The sequence below is a fragment of the Dendroctonus ponderosae genome, unplaced genomic scaffold (assembly GCF_020466585.1).
Source record: "Dendroctonus ponderosae isolate FM_Combo_2020 unplaced genomic scaffold, Dpon_F_20191213v2 Dpon_F_20191213_5, whole genome shotgun sequence".
Lineage (NCBI taxonomy): Eukaryota > Metazoa > Arthropoda > Insecta > Coleoptera > Curculionidae > Dendroctonus > Dendroctonus ponderosae.
In genome coordinates, this window is record NW_026018715.1 from 2714599 (window position 1) to 2733587 (window position 18989).

Here is an 18989-nt window from a genome sequence, read left to right on the forward strand (position 1 = left end):
TATACTTAACGTATGACGCATATATGAAAAGTCTCCAAATCTATTATTAACAGACAGAGGCCCGAGTCTGCCGCTAATGGTACACAACGGTCAATCATAGCGTTAAATATGCTTCTGAATCTATTTTTAAGCTAATACTAGCACTGATCTCACCTCCAAGTCTCAGTCGAGTTTTGATTGATCAAACATCGATCAAAAATTTGATCTTTTATTGTAGAAGCTTTTATTGTAGAAGTGTCTTACTTGGCTAGTTCTGACAATCTTCTGCGTTTCGAACAAATTCGTTCTTACCTCTAATAGACTAGTTTTTCTCTGGTTCAAGTCAGTAAAATGTAGACATTTCTGAGTAATTTGACAATGCTTTAAGACAAAATAAAATTATGCGTATTTCTGATACGTGGCCGCAACCACAGTGAGGTCTCAATTCCTGAAACTCAAATGTTTCAATGTGTTTCTCGTACTCTAAGTGAGGCCCTATTACCTCTAAAAACTAATGACGCCAATTTTGAATCACCCTGTATATGTTTGTGTGTAAATTTATTGTAATTTCATGGCGAAACGAGTATGTCCGAACAGTTGCTGGATATTTGCGATTAATTGTAATCAAATGCTAAAACAGGTGGAAAAACTGAAATTACAATTCTTTCAACTAAATAAAATGGCATAACTTTTCGCCAGAATCCGCTGCACCAATACCTTTTCAAAAATCGGTTTTAAAAGCAGAAATGCAGGTGTTACGTGTGGTCTCAAATGCCAAATGGCACCGAAAATGTAGCCATAATCCAAATGTCATGCTGGGAATGATGAATAATAATTATTCAAATAGAGAAATGACGAAAATGCATTACACCTGTGGTCTCGCGGGCAGCAATGTAAAGCAAGTCAGGAGTATACAGGGTGGTCTTTTTATCTTGAAAGGCCTAAATATTTCGGAAACAAGTGATCCGAGGACAAAATGTTGCAAATAAGAAGTTAATATCTGGGAGGGGGAAGTTGTCAGCAAAACAACGCCTACTTCGACCTTGTAGGCTAGGCAGGGGTCAACTTGCGAATTTCAAATAGTAACCAAAACATTTTATTGAAGATTCGAATAGTACGTCAAAAACTGAGAATAATTTGTCAAACATTTTCTTCGATTTTGGCAGGTGGCGCTGTAATCCATAAATTATCAATTTTTTGCTTTAGCAAAAAAAAATCTGCTGAACTATTATTTGATTGAAACGCTTAAAATTTTAGTGTGACCAATAGCACGTTTGATGATAAAAATCAAATATGCACCTCCAAATCAACAAAACATCTATTTGTTTATTGAAACTATATCAATTAAATAACAGATAGTTTAGCAGATCTAAAGCAAAAAAAATGGTAATTGATGGATTACAGCGCCACTTGTCAAAATCGAAGAAAATGTTTTAGATAAATCATTTCCAGTTTTTGATGTACTAATCGAATCTTCAATAAAATGTTGTGGTTACCATTTGAAATTCTCAAGTTGACCCCTACCTAGCCTACAAGGTAGAAGTAGGCGTTGTTTTTCTGACACGAATAAACTTCCCCTTCCCGATATTAACTTTTTATTTGAAACATTTTTTCCTCGGATCACTCGTTTCCGAAATATTTAAGCGTTTTAAGTTAAAAAAAGAACCACCCTGTATATCAACAGAGTTATTCCAATTGCGTTCACTGGATTAATACCTTCTTGAATATTCACCTTTGTCTTGCTGAAAATGCTAATTATATGATCAGCAGAAGATACGTCCTAAGTTAAACTTGAAAATGAAAATGATTTGCTAATGATCTTTTTTAATATTTGTCATCAGATGGTTTCGAGAATTTCTTTGAAACATTTATACTATGTATATTACAAAATCAAAGAAATTAATTGCCCGATATATCTCAAAGCGTGCGAATTTTTGTCCGTGGTAGTCCTATAACCAGATTCAAATGCATGTTATATTATCCGTTATATGTACAATTTTAAAACAATCGATTTAAGTCATGCACCCGTGTCAATAAATATGCAAATTTTTCAAAAAACTAAACGCTAAACTTTATTGCAATAAATATTGCTAAATGAAAATCCATTGCCGTCATAAATGTGCATTTTTAGCTCCAGCAATCATTGGTAACTGCTTTTTTTGGGCCATTCTCTCTGCTAAGACGACTTGAAACGACAGTGTTTCCACAATTTTTCTGCTTGGGAATATTCTAATAATATTAGGAAATCAAATGTGGCACATTCTCGACCGACGATGCTTGACCACATTTCAGTGTAATGGGACGCAAAAATTTCCAAACGGTTTGTCCGAGATTACAGAATAATACTAAATAATTGCAGCCAACGTCTTTGTTTTCCAAACCTCTTTAACTCTTTAAGAAGCCTCAAAAATCTTTACTGGATTGTCGTTTTACACGTATGAAACCTCGTATTATCGCAAGAAAAATTATCTGATTAGAAAGAAGATATCTATTGTCATACAGGGTAATTCGAAATTGGTGTCATTCCTTTTAAGGGGTAATAGGGGCTTCCTTATAGAGTACTAGAAAAATATTGACATTGTTTTTTCAATAATTTCTGGAAGATATTAACAGTTGAAAATAGATATCCAACTTTCTCATTATGCATTATTTTGAAATTTTTCCATGTTTAATTACGATCTTTGCTACAAATTACGAAAATTTTTGATATTAAAATAGTTCTCTTCTACAATTTATTGATGAAAAGTCAAAGCGGTAATGATGTTTTTTGCCATAACAATTAGTTACAGATAGATAGTCTGTCAATAATAACTTTGTCAATAATAGCAATAATTTATCTACATGCGACTTACTTTGAAGCTCCTTTCACGAATTTGCGGAGATRCGTTTAGTTCTTGAGAAATGCCATAGTAAGATARTAGAAGTTGTAAGACCTCACGCCAACAAAGGACGACGAGAGTGGTTCGTGGAAGRTAGTGGACGACAATAGATGTTCGAGTTCCAGACAAGTRTTCGGCATACTTGCATCAGAGCCTTCCAWARGTACKCATAGCACAAATACTTTCCCAAGCACAAAATGAATACCGATGAARGGCTACATTCGTACCACGTATGTAAGATGCAYAGAGCACAAGGGCACAATAAACCAATGGATTACTGAACGCTGGTACAAATTGAGCAGGAGTTAATTATCCAAATACGAGAAACTGCTCGATAAAAGTGGATAAGTAGGAGATTACACAGGCACTAACTTGTTTCGAGTTAATGACAAATGCATTTTTATTTATAAACATAAATTCGAGGTGTGTCTAAAATACTGAGAACTAGAGCAAACGTAAAACCTACAATTAATTGCAGCCAGTCACAAACCTATCTTAGCAATAACTAGCTACCCGATTGTAAACTAACTGAGAATGGTGCAAAATACCGAAACTTTTAGAAAATAAGCACGTTGTGAGTTTGAAATAAATAAGTTACTTAATCCCACGAAAATAATTTATTAATTAATGTTAAGCAATTATAATGGATTCTAATTAAAGAAGAGGTGTTAACGAAGGAAAATATTGCTTTCAGCCAACAAATCAATCCATTGGATGTTAATGTATTTTGCCTTTGGGGCAATCGTATAGGTGTGACTGTTTCCACAGTGGAAAGCTACACTCAGCCTTGGCCTATTATATAGTTCAAAGGTGGAAACAGCTTTTACGGATCGCTGTGACTGAGTATCACGCGAAGATTTCATATAATTGATTAGGCCAACCCTTAATCGATTTGAAAGTTCAAATTTGGCTTCACGATGGAAGCTAATAGCGTTTGCGTGTACTTGATAGTTAATTCAATGTTGTTGAATTGCAAATATAATGCTGCACAAAATTTGCCAAACACAGGATTTATAAGTTTCCTTTTACAAGCTGTACGTAAATATACTATTTACTTAAAGGGTGTGCTAGATTAAAATAGAATGAATTAATATATGCCCTTTTTGATTCAGGAAAACATTTTACCTAAGTAATCGCCCCCCGTTGTAATTGAGAAGCTGTTGTTCGTCTCATATATATTTTGCGATCTGACATTACATCGATATACCTATAATTCCTGTCTTAAATCTGGTGTTGACATCCGGTTTGGCAAAGAGATTTTGCTTTGGAGCTTATCGACGCCAAAAATGGTAATGTAAGAGTACAATACAATACACATATGAGAGGTAAACTGCAATAACCTTTGTCCACCTTTATCGCCAAAGTTTATATTTTATGTTAATGTGTGTTTTAGAACTTTTACGTTATGCATTCCAGATTTCGTATATAGATGTAAAATTTTCTGCTCAACTAATTTCCTCAGTTCGAAAATGTGCCTGCTATAAACCATTATTTACAAACAAATGCCGATTTTCAGTTTTACATACATGTGCATATATTATGATGTGTACATACAAGCAACAATGTGTACATACAAGCTAATAATTTCAATCATCTTTATTAATTGGATTGATCCAATAAGGTCGTGGTATTCAGTAATAATTTGTGTGTAACTACCTGCTGTCACCCTACATCAATTGCTGTGTAGTCTTATGCATCAAAGCTTGCTTAAAGCACAACTCAGTTGACATTAGGAGCTACCTCTTGAAACTCTGCTTCTGAAATTTTTTGATGCACCTTTTGGAGCCGATGCCTTATAGACTTAGAAAAAGATGCCATTAAAATATTGTGAATTCCCTTTCATGTGGTACATAAATATCCTTTTGGTCCCTTTACCTTAATCCAACACGGCATTTTCTGATTTGGGATCCTGCCTGGGGACAGGATGGTCGTTAGCTTCCAAAGATTAACTTCCTACCTTGAACAAGGGCAAATTAGGAGTTTCAGGGCTGTTTATGAATGGATTATGTGGATATATGTCGTAATCTGGCGCCAGAAGGGAAACTTTATTTGGCATTTTAATGAAAGGAATACGCTATTCAAGATTTAATCAGACTTTTTTCCTTGTTTTATTTGAGGTATGGGGAGTTTTCATTTAAGTCATCTTATGTTAAACAGTTAAAAGAATGTTGATTTACTCTATCAAAACTACTTATTTACTTACACTTTTTTTTCTCACGGTCCGAATACGAGAGACATATTTAAAAAAAAATCAGTTCATGGAGAAAGTTTATTTTTTTTACAATTTTCTCTGATATACTTTATTCAATTTACGAAAACTACGAAGCCAAAATGTAGAAACATTATCTTCAAGATCAGTGTTTATACAAAAACATTAATTTTATGTATTGTTTTTTTATATTTGCCCCGCACAGCATTAGTAGCAGAAGCTTTTGCAGCTTTCCAGGAAAGGCAAGTAGATACTCCAAAATTTGAAAGGGGATTTACTTAATTGAAAATTTGGTAAAACGAGTCGAGAACTTCACAGTTTGTACCCAATGAAATATTAGTCCGTTGTACCCCACAGGTTGTGCGCTTGAGGCAGGGTTTAGAAAAATAAAACGTCCAACAACAGCAAAACAAAAATTAGGTTTTATTGATATGCACAATGTCTAGTAAATACGAGAAATTCGACACATACTTCCACATTTGCGATACATACCGCTTTCCCAATTTTCCTGTGGAGTTTTTTGGATCTACTGGGGATATAATGAACTCTTAATTAGATACATCAGCAATATTTCATGGGTGGGGGGGATACGACATGGGTGTTTTCAACTAATCTGTGACTAAAATAGCTAGTCAGCAATAAAACTCAAGTATTAATTAGAAGTAAGATAATTAAAAATACTTAAGCAGTACGATAGATGATAATTTAGCAATAAGATATTAGCAGTAAAATAATAAGAACTAAGACTTATTAGTATCGCTGCTAGAAAAAATATATAGAAGAATGCAATAAGCAAATAATTTTCTTAAATGTTTCAAGATAAAACTAACCACATCAACCAATATCAAATAATTTAGACAAATGAAAGTGTCTTAACGGGCGTTAAGTTGATATACGTTCCTATTTTCATATAAAGGTTGCAACGAACCGTGTTTGAGTAAAAAAAAATTAATCGATTCCTTGCCGAGCGTAATCGGCTTTTTACTTAAAAAGTGGATCTGCACTAGTTATGGTCATTGAATGAAAAATTTAATAATTGCTGTCATTTCGAATGTCTGGGTAACTTCTTTTTGCGTTTTTTTTGTAATAAAATTGTTACAATCTAAGTGCACAATTTTTGTTCTTATGCTAAATCCTACTTAATTACAACTTGATTAATATACATACAATAAAAGGATTTAAATTTATTTACTCGAAAGCGGGACGTCGATAAAATATATAGGTTGTGAAGTAGTAGGAAAGTCAAGATACCTTTTCTCTTCTGAATTGAACAAATTTTGAATCATCAGGTCTATTGGTTAATAAATTAGTGATGTAAAATTTTTTTATTTAAAATTATCTACAGTCGTGCCCACGCCACTGGAAAAGCAAGAAACTAAATTTTTATCACAAAACATGTATTGCTGTTAAGAGCCTAAGCCTGTAAAAGTAAGTTTAAATATTCCAGGCGGTCTCCGCAATGTTAATAAGAAACATTGTTAAAATTAAAACTTTATCACCCTATAGATCGGAAAATAAGCATATTCGGAACGCGGTATACATATTAATGAAACATATCCAAAATTACTTGCACTATCACCCCTGCAAGATATGCATATACGTACCAAACACCCTGTATATTTAAAACAAAGTAGAACACTGTTTTACATCTATCCAGCAATATAAACCTTGCAAAATTTATTGTGGAATAAGTGTGGACAGGGTTCTGTTTCGTAAGTGAACACCCCGGTAGATTATGTATTGTCTAAATGTATTACTGTTATAAAAATATGAAAGATTTGTGCTGTAATGAACCACTTTAGTTTTTACCACTTTTCACAACTTTTTGAATTAAACAATCTAGAGGGTGTTTCAACTAATATGAAACACCCTGTTCCTATTTAATAAGCCTAAGCATTTCACACAACTGTGTAGGTAATACATTTCGTTTAATTTAAATATAAACTCATTCACATTGAAGAGAATTCCTTGACTGACAGATATTTAAAAAATCCAAGTTGATTTTAAGAGACGTATAACAGTAACGTTTCAAAATAACCCTCACAACTCTATTCTGCACGCTCTCTAGCTGATTTATCTAATACTGAGGCAAATTAAATAGCAACGTTGAACAGAACTGCAATGGGGAAGTGCAATGGCGTTGTAAAATGATAATTTTGTGTGCAAGCACAACTACTTGCTCACTCCAGATAAGGAACATATTTTTTGAGGATTTCCTCATTACATGGTCCATTGCGCCTGGAAATTTAAGTTGCATGTTTAAACTGTCCATACATTTGTATTCTCGAGTGTTTTTCATTGATAGTGATTTGAACGCTTTTAACACATTTAGTAGTTAACCTTAATATCTTTCGAAATAAACAAAATTCACATTTTTTGCATGAAACTTAGTTTAGTCTGACAGAGCCAGCCAAATATGTAAATTGTGAAGTTCATTGTTGTTCAGCTTGTTATTTAAGCATGTTATAAAAGACCTTTCTGGGCAACTTGGTAATCTGACCATAACAAAATTTCTTTTTTGAGTAGGTCTTAAAACCCATATAGCATTTTCAGAATAGGGCATAAATGTACAAGTATTGCATAAAAAAGCACAGTTAAGATCGATCGTACCAAAGCACGTGGATATTTCACGTGGAAGCGGAATCGCTTACATAAAATATCATCCCGCGGGACATTCACATTAATGAAAAATAAATAAATTTATAAAAACTTCAGGGATGCAAATGAAACTCGTAATCTCGTTTTGCCGTATACATTTCAGAAACTCTTTCACGTACAAATAATATCTAAATTAAATTCTTTAAAGGGACCTCTTAGATATGCATACTACATCAGAAGTGAATCACTGAAATATAAATTGGCTTCTGCGTTTATTTAATTACAGATAGTAGTAATAAAGTCAATATGAAACCTTTTCTTCAACCACATAGTAGGATTGCCTTAATAATAATTCAGTTTTAACCATTGATAGCCATAATTGTCAGACATTGCGGTCCTAATTTGTGTCTTTCACATTTCTTCGGCCTAAAATTTAATAAAACAGATCGTTGTAATAAGCCCCCATATTCTAAATAAATTATACCCAACATGTCATTAGCTAATCGAAAACTTGTTGACTTTGGTTAGCAGTACTAATTACATCGCTACGTCATTTGCAAATGAGAAGTATTGGAACATGTGGGAGTTATATGTAGGAGTAATTTTGAGTTGAAACGCTAGAACAGTGCAAAAAGATAGATAGATCTATTTTATGATTTTAGATACTCGATTTTTTTACTGGGGGTCTCTGAAAACAGTTTTCTTACAGCCCGCCGACGCTCGCTAGACAAGAGCTACGACAAAGCAGTGTCAGCAAAGCCAAATGCAGTGTCGTTCAATAAACAGAATTTTCATTAAAAGATGGTGATTATGCATATAGCCTGATGCGGGGTACTTTGAACTAGTAACATAGAAGTCTGACTAAAGTTTTTGCTTAATTTGAAATACTTCTTCGTCAAGGATATACGTATTCGTGCTACAACTGATCGGAATAGCTGATTTCTCGTGCAGTTGAAGCAGTCTAGAAAAGTTCGCAACCAAAAATGGCGTCTTCTCCCCAGACTTCTCCGTCCCTCTATTTTTCCTTGCATTATGAGTCGCAGTAAATGGCATTGTTCTCCCCTCATCACATGTTACAAATATCGCAGATTGCGTTTTTTTACAGTATGGACAATCTCTCTATCCTTTCTTATTCTCCTCTTGACTTCCACATTCGTTATTCTATAGGTCCAATTTATCTTCAACATTCTGTGGTATAACCATAGCTCGAATGCCTCCAACCTGTTCATTTGTATCACCTTAGGGGTATCACCTTAGGGCACATTTCAAATATCTTTATTAGATGCGAGATACGAATGAACTGTTTTCTTATTATTAGACTTATTATTTGTGCTTATGATTTAGGCTGTATGAATGTAAATGAAGCCAAGGAGAAATGGCTGGGAGGGAGGTGTAAAGAAACTCGAAGGAGTATGACTATCACACACAACTTGTACAAACAAATTAAAGACATAACGACACAACGAAGCAAGGCACTACAATACATAGTAGATAAAGAAAAATAAAAGCTGATACCTCGGAGCTACTAATATTCTGGAAATTATATATAGAGTGATTCTTTTATGACGAACGTTAAGAAATTTGCATAAATCCTAAAGAAAAAATGTCAGGTCACCCTATCACAAAAGAAGAGATCGACAAAGTAACTCTATCCATAAAAAGCAATAAAGCACCAGGCCCAGACGACAATCACGCGAGATTATTAAACTAATAAATTAGACGGACTGGTAACTCATGAACATTCTGATACCACTGTTTAAAAAGATATATGACTGCGGGGAATTGCCTCACGAATGGACCAACTTAGTATTTATCACCATCCCCAAGCACCCACGAGCAAGAACTTGGGACCAATATAGACTGGTTAGTTTAATAAACATCGTAAAAAAATATTTACCAAAGTCATCCATAACCGTATATATGCATATATGCAAAATGTGAATCAAGGATGACCGAGACCTAATTTGGCTTTAGAGGAGGCTTGCTTCGGCACCATAGAGGCGATTTTCGCCTTACAGGTGCTTATACAGAGGTGCATAGACATGAACCCAGATGTATATATATGTGTTTCATCGTCTTTTCGAAGGCCTCCAAGCCACAATATAATTATAACAATTGAAAAGAAGAAAGGAAGACACTCAAATCAAAAAAAGAATCCGTCAAGGATGCGTAATATCGCGTACGCTTTTCAATTTATACTCACCAGCGATCTTTGACGAGGTGCTTCATGATGCCACAGGCGGAATAAAGATGAATGGAGAACTTATCAATAACATTAGATACGCGAACGACACTGCCATCATAACCGATATACAACATCATATATCCGAGGAATAGGGTCGTTGCACAAAATGTTTTTTTGGTTAAAACCTCCCCAACATAGCGTGAGAGTCGTTTAGAAGAATGCCTAAAGCAAATTTCAAAACAAAAATTTAATATCAACAAAAGTTGGCGGAAGTTACCAGATTTGCTTGTAAAATGACGTCACGCAAGAACGTTGTTTACCTGACTGTGGTGTAGGGTGGCTACGCAAGTTGTATGCAAATAACCAGCAGAATGTACACTTGCATATTGCATAGGAGCAAGCTAAGCATCATTAACGTCAATTAAAGACATTAACATTTAAGTGGTTGACGATATCGATATTTTATGGTATTACCTTTCTTGTAATCTGACCATGTTAGAGCTTGTTTGACTGGATCTTCCGGCTTCTGATTAATCTGATGCTGATGATCTTTTAATTTATAATCAATGGATTATGGCGTAAACTTTTATATAATGTGCAGGAAAAGGTACACGTTTTTTAACTTTATTAGGTTGCATCCAGACTATCAAAGTCTTTAACATCTCGCTAATTAATAGAAGGGATTTTGCAAAAGTTCTACTCGTTGTTCTAGCAGAAAATTCAAAATTATCACCTAGTTCAGCAAAAGTTTTGTCAAGGCGAATTTTTTGAAGAACTAGATAAATATTATAAAATCCCATTTTGTAGTATCTCTAAGTAGCTGAATTTTAAATAAAGCTTTATTTATACGCAGGTATAATCTTCCATCTAAAGCGTCTAAAGCGCCATTCATAATGCTAGGTCTATTACGTTTCAAAAACTACGGCTCGTACAGGAGCGTCATTACTTAGTTTTCTGTCTTTTTGGCACGCAAATGTATGTGGAACAAAATCTTTTTTCATTCTTTTCTGTACTCCTATCATTTTCCACTCCATAAAATGTTTCAAGCTGTGAAATAAAATGCACATAATGAAACAAAGGTGAAACCTAAATCTAAGGAACACACAGGGTTAAGAACCCTATAAATATTATTGCTTATGCGAACTTACATCGAAATGATCGATCCTCCCAGGCCTAAATGTTACTTTTTGCAGAAAGATCGGTGCAGTTTCGCCGCGCTGTTTCAACCACAATTTCCATTCTTTTCGTTCAATGGCACTTTGTGTACGTGTGGCACCAAACAGTACTTTACGCCATTTTACTTTCAATAACTGAGAAACAAGCAAACCAACACACAATATTAACATTAGAGCATGTGGCGGAGCAGAATCATGCTTCGTGACGTCACATTACAATCAGCCAAAAGTCGTCGTTTCGGCGCGCTTTGCGTAAGTTTAACCTTTGACCACTGATAGCATTGTTACGACTAGACAGAATGGGAAAAAAAATGTAGGGCCCTTATTTGTTCGTCAATAATCAATTTTATGAAAGGAAAAAATGTGCAACAACCCCATTCGGACTAAAACTAAATATCTCAAAGCCAAAGTGGATGTGCATTAGTAAATATCGAGTACCAATAGGAAGACTTACACTAAACCAAACACACATAGAGCACGTTGAATTGTTTACAGTCAATGGAACATGATCGTATAAATCAAATCCAGGATTGAGAAGGCAGTAACAACTTTTGTTAGAATGAAAAACATATTTACCGGAAGAAACATCTCACTACCACTAAAAAGTGATGAGAACAACAAGAAATCACATTATGATAAAGAAATAGAAACTGGAATACTTTGGCCATCTGATGAGACGCAAATATCGCCTTCAGCAACTTATACTTCAGGGCAAGGTGGACGGTAGTAGAAGTCCAGGTAGAAGAAGAAACTCGTGGATGCAAAATTTTAGGAAGTGGTTTGGTCTGGCACCGATCCAATGGTTTGGAGAAGCTGCTAATAAAATTCGAATCACCTTATTAATAGCTTAGGTACAAAAGGGATAGGGCAATTGAAGAAGAAGAAGAAGAAGAAGAATGTAACTTGAGCAGCTTCTTGAAGCAGTTTTGGTGCATTTATTTACCTATTTGCAACAGAACCAATAAGTTGAAATTGAGCAAGTTGCTGTCGGACGTATTCATTGCTTAAATGTTTGCCCGCATATCTTTCCTTAAAAGTCGTAGCTGCTCAGAACCGTAAATACGTGTCATTTCTACACGTTCAGTTATGCTGTACATTTGGCTTCAAAAATTATAATTTCATAAAATTATTAAATTTAATTTAATAAAATTTAAAATTATTCAAACATTATTGTACATTTTTTTTACAATATTTTAGAAAACACCAAAACACAGATTTTAATAGGTAGAAGGGGTAGGTCTAGGGCAGCAAGAACCTAAATACATGGAGGGGGGGGGGTAAAGCTGATTAATTTTGTTCATCAGATGCACCAGTTGCAAGTTTTCAAATTGTCACCCTGTAAAAAGTACGAATTTTCTCAAATAATCATAACGTACAACCAAAGGCACTGCAAACTGCTTTATAACTGATATAGAGAAGCCCGGATGTGCATGAAATTTGAGATAACGCATTAAATCGTTGAACTCTTTGAAACCGATTACGTAACCTATCCATCCAATAATTCCTGCAGTCCTTTTCGGGGATTCCCGTATGAACTCGGTTGCTGCTGGTGTACGCTCGTTCATGAACAACGTGTCCTCGCCAGCTGCGTTCCATTCGCAGTATCCTGCAACCGTTCGACGAGGTTTTAGTGCAGGATTTGCCAATTTTGCCGTTAGCACGTGGATTTTATTATAATTTTTTATATTGTTCTCACATTTCTTTTGTTTTGTGACGGTGAAATGTCGATGTGCTACTCAGACAATGAGTTGCTTCTGAGTGAATGTATGAATGTTTTTGTCTAATCAGTTATTTGTAGTTTATTTTTTTATAATTTCTATTTGAATGTAGATAGTGAGTTACAGTTTTAAGAAATTCGGCAAGTGGCAGTGAGATTTGTTCGGGTAGACTTTTAACAAATGTGAAAGATTAGCGAGCACTAAGGAATTTTGGCATAGTGGAATATTTAAAGGGCTTTCCCCCAGTTGCTGTAGCTGGTATATCCTGTACCTACTCAGGCAAGTTTGAACTTAAGTATTTCAATTGGAAGAGTCAGATTAATTCAATTAGTTTATTCACTGGTTAAGCTCCTGAATTTTCTTTTCAACTTAAAAACTTTGGGACATATCAAGCAACTGGGTTGGCAATAATTTTTTCAAGTCGGGATGTAGCGCTTGAAAAATGCGAGTAGCTTTAGAAATGTTCCTGGCTTTTGGATTGAACTGGAAGTACGCGGAAATAGGCGAGAACGTTATATAATTATCTACAAGACGTACCAACAGAAATTCCATATGAAAATAGTGCAGCCAGACTTAATATCTTATTATTTTTATTAATCTTTACTGCACCGAATAAAACGTTTCAATTATTTAAGTAAAATTGATTAATAGAAATATACACGGTGATTACTATCTAAGCTGAGATATGAAGAAACAACTATACATTTTTGATACTTTATGATTTTTATATACTTTTCTGTATTATGGCACACCGTTTTTTCCTCAAATTTTTTTATTATCGAATTTCCAAATTTTTGCGTAAATGGAATTAAAAACATGTGTTATGAAATTTTTAAAATGTTTATCTTCTTTTGTATGTATAAAAACGATATAATAGAAATAATGTGGGTAGATATTTTTATTAGGAATGAGAAATAATGAAATGGTTAATGGGAAATTATTTTCCACATTTAAGTACTGCTTTCGAACTTATTTATTGAATTAGAAAAAAATGATATTATGATGAAACTTGATATGATTTCATTTCTTGCTCTCCAAAATGGCTTAAGCTGTTTTTTGTTGCTTTCGATACGATTGCCTAACATTTGCTCTCAAAATTTGATTGTTTTGCAGGAAATAAATTTTAAATGTTAAATTTCCTCGAAACTACAACGTTCTGTGGAGTTTCAATGCGAATAGTGTTGTTACTCTGGGAATTGCAAGCTTTCATCCTGATTTTCCAATACTTATCACAATTGCTGTTCAATTTACTTGCGCTCGTCTAATTTTTAACATTATAATATCAATGTATCACTACATTGTAGTCGATAGCACAAGGTACCCATAGAAAGTAGAATCTTAGTGGCTTAAATGACGTCATTTTATTAAAACAAACGCATTTAAGGAAGGACGACTGATCATTTCATCGCTTTTAAAAAACATTTCCCACGCGCAATTTGTCCAGCTTTACTAGCTCTCCCCTATTTCGAATAACACATTCTGTTCTTAGTTTAGATATGAAAGTACCGATTTTCAAACAAATTGTAGCTCAAAAAATAATTGCATTTTAGCGATGGGCTAAGATCTACTACTTAAATCTAGAACTAGAAGGTGCTTTTACCCAATATTGGCATTAACATGAGGGCACGGAATGCTTAGTTTTTTTCAAATTTCAAACAAAATTTCCCAGTTTTGTAGCAGACTGCAGATAAAACTTCATATCTTTACATGCAGTAATTTTAAGTTCCTTCGCGGTTTCAGAAAATCTCAATTTGACGGATCAGTGCCAAAAAAAATTGTCCTTAATGTCAATAAATATAATTTTTAAACCATTACTTACTTTAACTGTTAATTTGCTGGCTAAAAATATATCATCAATAATTTGAAAAGTATTTGATTATGTTTAAAAACTCAAGTATTATAAAACTAACAAAAATGTGAGAAAAGGATCAAATGATAGAACTCTGTCCTAGTTTTCTTTATTTTTGAGACAAATTCTGCTCTATTCAACTCTACCCTGCTCGTAGACCTATCTGGAAAATTAGTTTCGGATTCAATTATTGTACAATGTCGAAATGATCATCACCTTGATTAAATTACAGTTCATATTTCAAATGCAAGCGCGAGTTCTCAAATGTAGGTATGCATTTACTTTCAACTTGTTATTTATCTTTTTGAGTTAAATAAGCTGTATCTTAAGCTTAAGATAATCTGCCAACGTCGCAAGTAAGAAAAAAACAATTTACGGTGCATATGCAGCGTTTCAAGCGGCATTCCATGAGCTAATGAAAAATGAGAAATGAGACACTATGTATCATATAAGTGCGTCACAACTTTTATATGAAACTATTGTTCGAAAGCTCAACACCATCGGAAATAATGGACTCTATCGCACTAAAAAACCACCCCGTATGTATAATTCCCGCCCACATACTGATCTTAAACTCAAGCTGATAAGGGCCTACGGATTTTGTTCAGAATAGATATTTGGTACCAATAGAAACCAGAAACGCCACAAGAAACGACATAAATCGAAAAACATTCACAATAACATCGTTCACATTCAGATCTGACACCAGTTCTTAGTTAATGTTAACACAATTTTAATGTTTGAAACGCTTTATTTCATCAAAAATTTAAGCAGAATTATACTATTATACTAATATTACTTTTATGTTAAAATCCAACTTGAGTTACCTGAGTAATTCAAAGATTTATTATGGGTTTCAATGTGCAATATCTCTTCACTCACAAGTGCACATTTTGTGTTTAAAAAATATCGGAGAGAAAAGATACGGGCGACTAAAAAGCGCTAGTGTAAAACCCGAAACGTGAATTTTGCCACATTTTTTTTTGGGATGTTCAGGACATTCCTGTATACGAAATAGATTGCAGATTTCAATGTCCATAATTGAACAAAATAGTTGTCAGCATTAGGACATAGTTCCATAAAATGGAATATTGTTTCAAATTATTTTTTGTATTTAAATTGTGTTTGATTATTAAAATAAGTCAGACATGGTAGCATACGAAAATAACTATTAAATCCAGATATCTCACCAGTGCCTCTACAAGGCGAACATTTTCTACGCGAGTAAGTTGGTGGAGAACAAGAAAGCTATTTAAATCAAAAAACAGTTCCTCAAAAAACAGTTCCGCAAAAAACTTCTTTTATCTTCATCACCAAAATAAATTCGTAAGTAACCAAATATTGGGACAATGCACCAAAAAAAAATGAAGAAAATACACTAATATACCATTATAGTCTTCAGAATTGAATAGTAAATAAAAGAGTAGAAAGAGCAATGTGATCGAAATCGTTTTTCATAGAAATAAAAATTATTTTATACTATACTAAATGTGTTATTATTACGCTTCACGTCAGATCGTTTAGTTTATCTTACTTTTGTGCAATTGGCATGTTTGATACCAATAATAGGTTCAGCTTCATCCGATCAAGTTGATTCGGAATAGAATCAATTAAAATGTAATTATTTTCTACTTTGAACTGAATCTTACTATTTTATCCACAAATTGACGGTTTACGTTGCATAAAAAAAACGCAGTAAGTTCCTCGGGTTGACGATGATAATTAATAATTGATGAATTATCTTGCGAAAATGCCATTAAGTATGCAGAAATTAATAATAATTTGAAATGAAAACCGATGTACTTTGCTTGGCATTTAAGTTAACATATTACGGAAGCGAGAAGTTAATAATATATTATAGTATCACCAATCAAAACATGTTTCTCCAAAACCATGGTTTTGAAAAAAATAGGTAAATTTAAGTGTTTTCAACATCCTTGGGTTGTCTGAATTGTTTTATTGATATTATTATTTAAGCAAAGGCAAATATTAATCCATAATTTCCATCTAAACATTTTGGCACCCCTAATATTTTTGTTTGCTTACTCCATTTGCTCTCCGGCCCTGCCTTAATCCAAACATAAACTGAAGCTTTGATGTCACTTTAGTATACGAGTAAATATTGCAAACCCTGAATACTTACAGCTCGATATTTTTATTTCCCAAATTTTATAGAAGTAAATTGACTTGACAAGTGAAAAATTAACTCGATATACATTTAGTCTGAATTAATGTAATCCTGAGTTGATTTTTTGTATTCGCGGTTATTCAATTTGCTAAGTGATTCCAATTTAAGCATTTAGTTGAATTTGCCGAGAGAGATAATTCCTCCCATTTAATTTGCTAAATTAAGGATTATTTTTTGTGTCTTAAATATCCTTCACCTCAAGCTGGAGCTCGGTGTGCCCATTCCTTTCAATTTATTAAATCTTACTTAGCAACGATAGTTGCATGTAAGTATGGAAAATATTAAATGTATAATTTATTAAATGTTATATAATCATTAATTACAGAAAGAAAAAAAATATTGCACTAATTGTCTACTTTAATTTGTAAAGCTGAAAGTTTTACAGAAAATATTTCTGATACGTTATTACCGTTCTGCATACAGGAAGATTACATTTCCCATGACAAAGACAAACATTTAAGTAAGTGCTGGTGTGACAATTTGCACATTTACAAATTCAGTTTGAAGTGTCTAAGCTTTTTTTCTTCGTTTCTTCTGTTCATATCAACTTGAGTTAATTTTCTCGATACTTTAGTAAAATCTGTTTATTTGAAAACCTATTATAATGCAGGTTTGATTACAAAATTTAAATGTTTTATTCATCAAGTCAAAATTGAAGTCGTGATTTCCTTTCACTAATTTTGTTTCACAAGTAGGGTTTCATTCCATCTATCAGACTTTTTTTAAAATTTAGGTTTCTTAAACTGCATAAGGACTTAATATATTTGCACATGTATGTTTTCGTGCTTTTTCTAAAGCTCTTAGTTTGACTTAAAGCTTTGAAAATATGCAACTTTTAATCGTTTTCAAAATTGTTCTTGCATCTGCATCGTACAGTCATTAGGATTGATGCAGATACAGTGGACCCCAATAATTATTAGTACCCAGGGAGAAGAAAAAATTCTTATTTGTTTTGGTGGCCAAAGAATGATATTGTTTGCCTGGGACATTTAAACAAGGATTATTAAAATAAAGTTTTAACTGACCTTGAATTGTCTGAATATATTTGCGTTGAAATGTTGTTTTGAATACTGTTTGTTGGATTTTAGCCGATCTTTTCTAAGCAAGCATCGTAAAAGTAAAATATGTGGTTCGTTTAAGGGAATTACTGTGACCTTTAAATTGTATTTACCTCATTCTCTCATCCTGTTTGAATAAATACGTCAACGGTATTTCAAAATTCACTCAAATGTTCAATGTTTGCGTGTCGAAATTCATATAGTCGTATACCACTTCAAAATAAATTTCCTACAATCAGCGTCCTTAAATGTATTTTCTTAAATGCATCTGAAGTATATGACCGCTCATGCTACTTATACCGTGAAATCTGCCTTTGAACGACATTTGTTGCATGAAAATCGTTTAAAATAACAATCGTCGTCGTTTACATAACATCAGTTGAATTTTTCATAAGCAAGTTTAAACTGAAAATCAGGGATGGACACGCATAATCATAATTTAGCTTGATACTTAGCAGATCACAATTAACCTCTACGAAGTTCTTGCCGTTAATAATGTAACAGCCTTAAATAAGTAATGAACTTTGTCGAAGTTATTTTGGCTGTCTCCTATGACAAGCAGACACCATTATGATTTAAAATTGCTAAACATGAGAAGTAAACAAAAAAAATTGCCAATGCAGTTGCTTTGAGTTCTAATGAAAGCACCGTCAAATTAATGTACTCTATTAACATATTTTAGTTTTAGAAAAGAAAATTCGGAGCCAAATAGGGTTTTATGCCAGTGTTTCTTTATTATAAAAATTCATAGGTATATGGACGAGTAAATTGCATACTTATATAACATTTAGTGCCTGATTTAGGTGCGAATGCCCGAAAACGGTGGTTGAATATGCATTTCAAAATTAGGTTCATCATAAATTAGATTAGAAAACAAGAACTGACAATACTGTTTGTTTCAATGTTTGGTGCCCTGTGCCATTTTAGTCCAGTCATATTAGTGGTTTCACTTCGGCATTCAAGATAATAAGCTATAAGCTGTAAACTCGTATAAACCTTTATTTTAACATCTTAAACTTGTCTCAAAACCAACTTATGATGGTGTGGACGCTGCTATAGATAACTAAGGTGAAAGGTGAAAAAAACATCTTTTTGCGAATTTTTTGCAAATATCGCGTTTTCTGTAAGTTTTACGGTATTTGTATTTGTTA

At 33.5% G+C, this 18989-nt stretch overlaps 1 protein-coding gene across 1 annotated transcript in view; it reads left to right on the top strand.

Moving 5' to 3' along the window:
- LOC109544355 (cAMP-specific 3',5'-cyclic phosphodiesterase) overlaps window positions 1-18989 on the top strand; it is a 796409-nt gene that overhangs the window by 151456 nt on the left and 625964 nt on the right. The window lies entirely within an intron of this gene.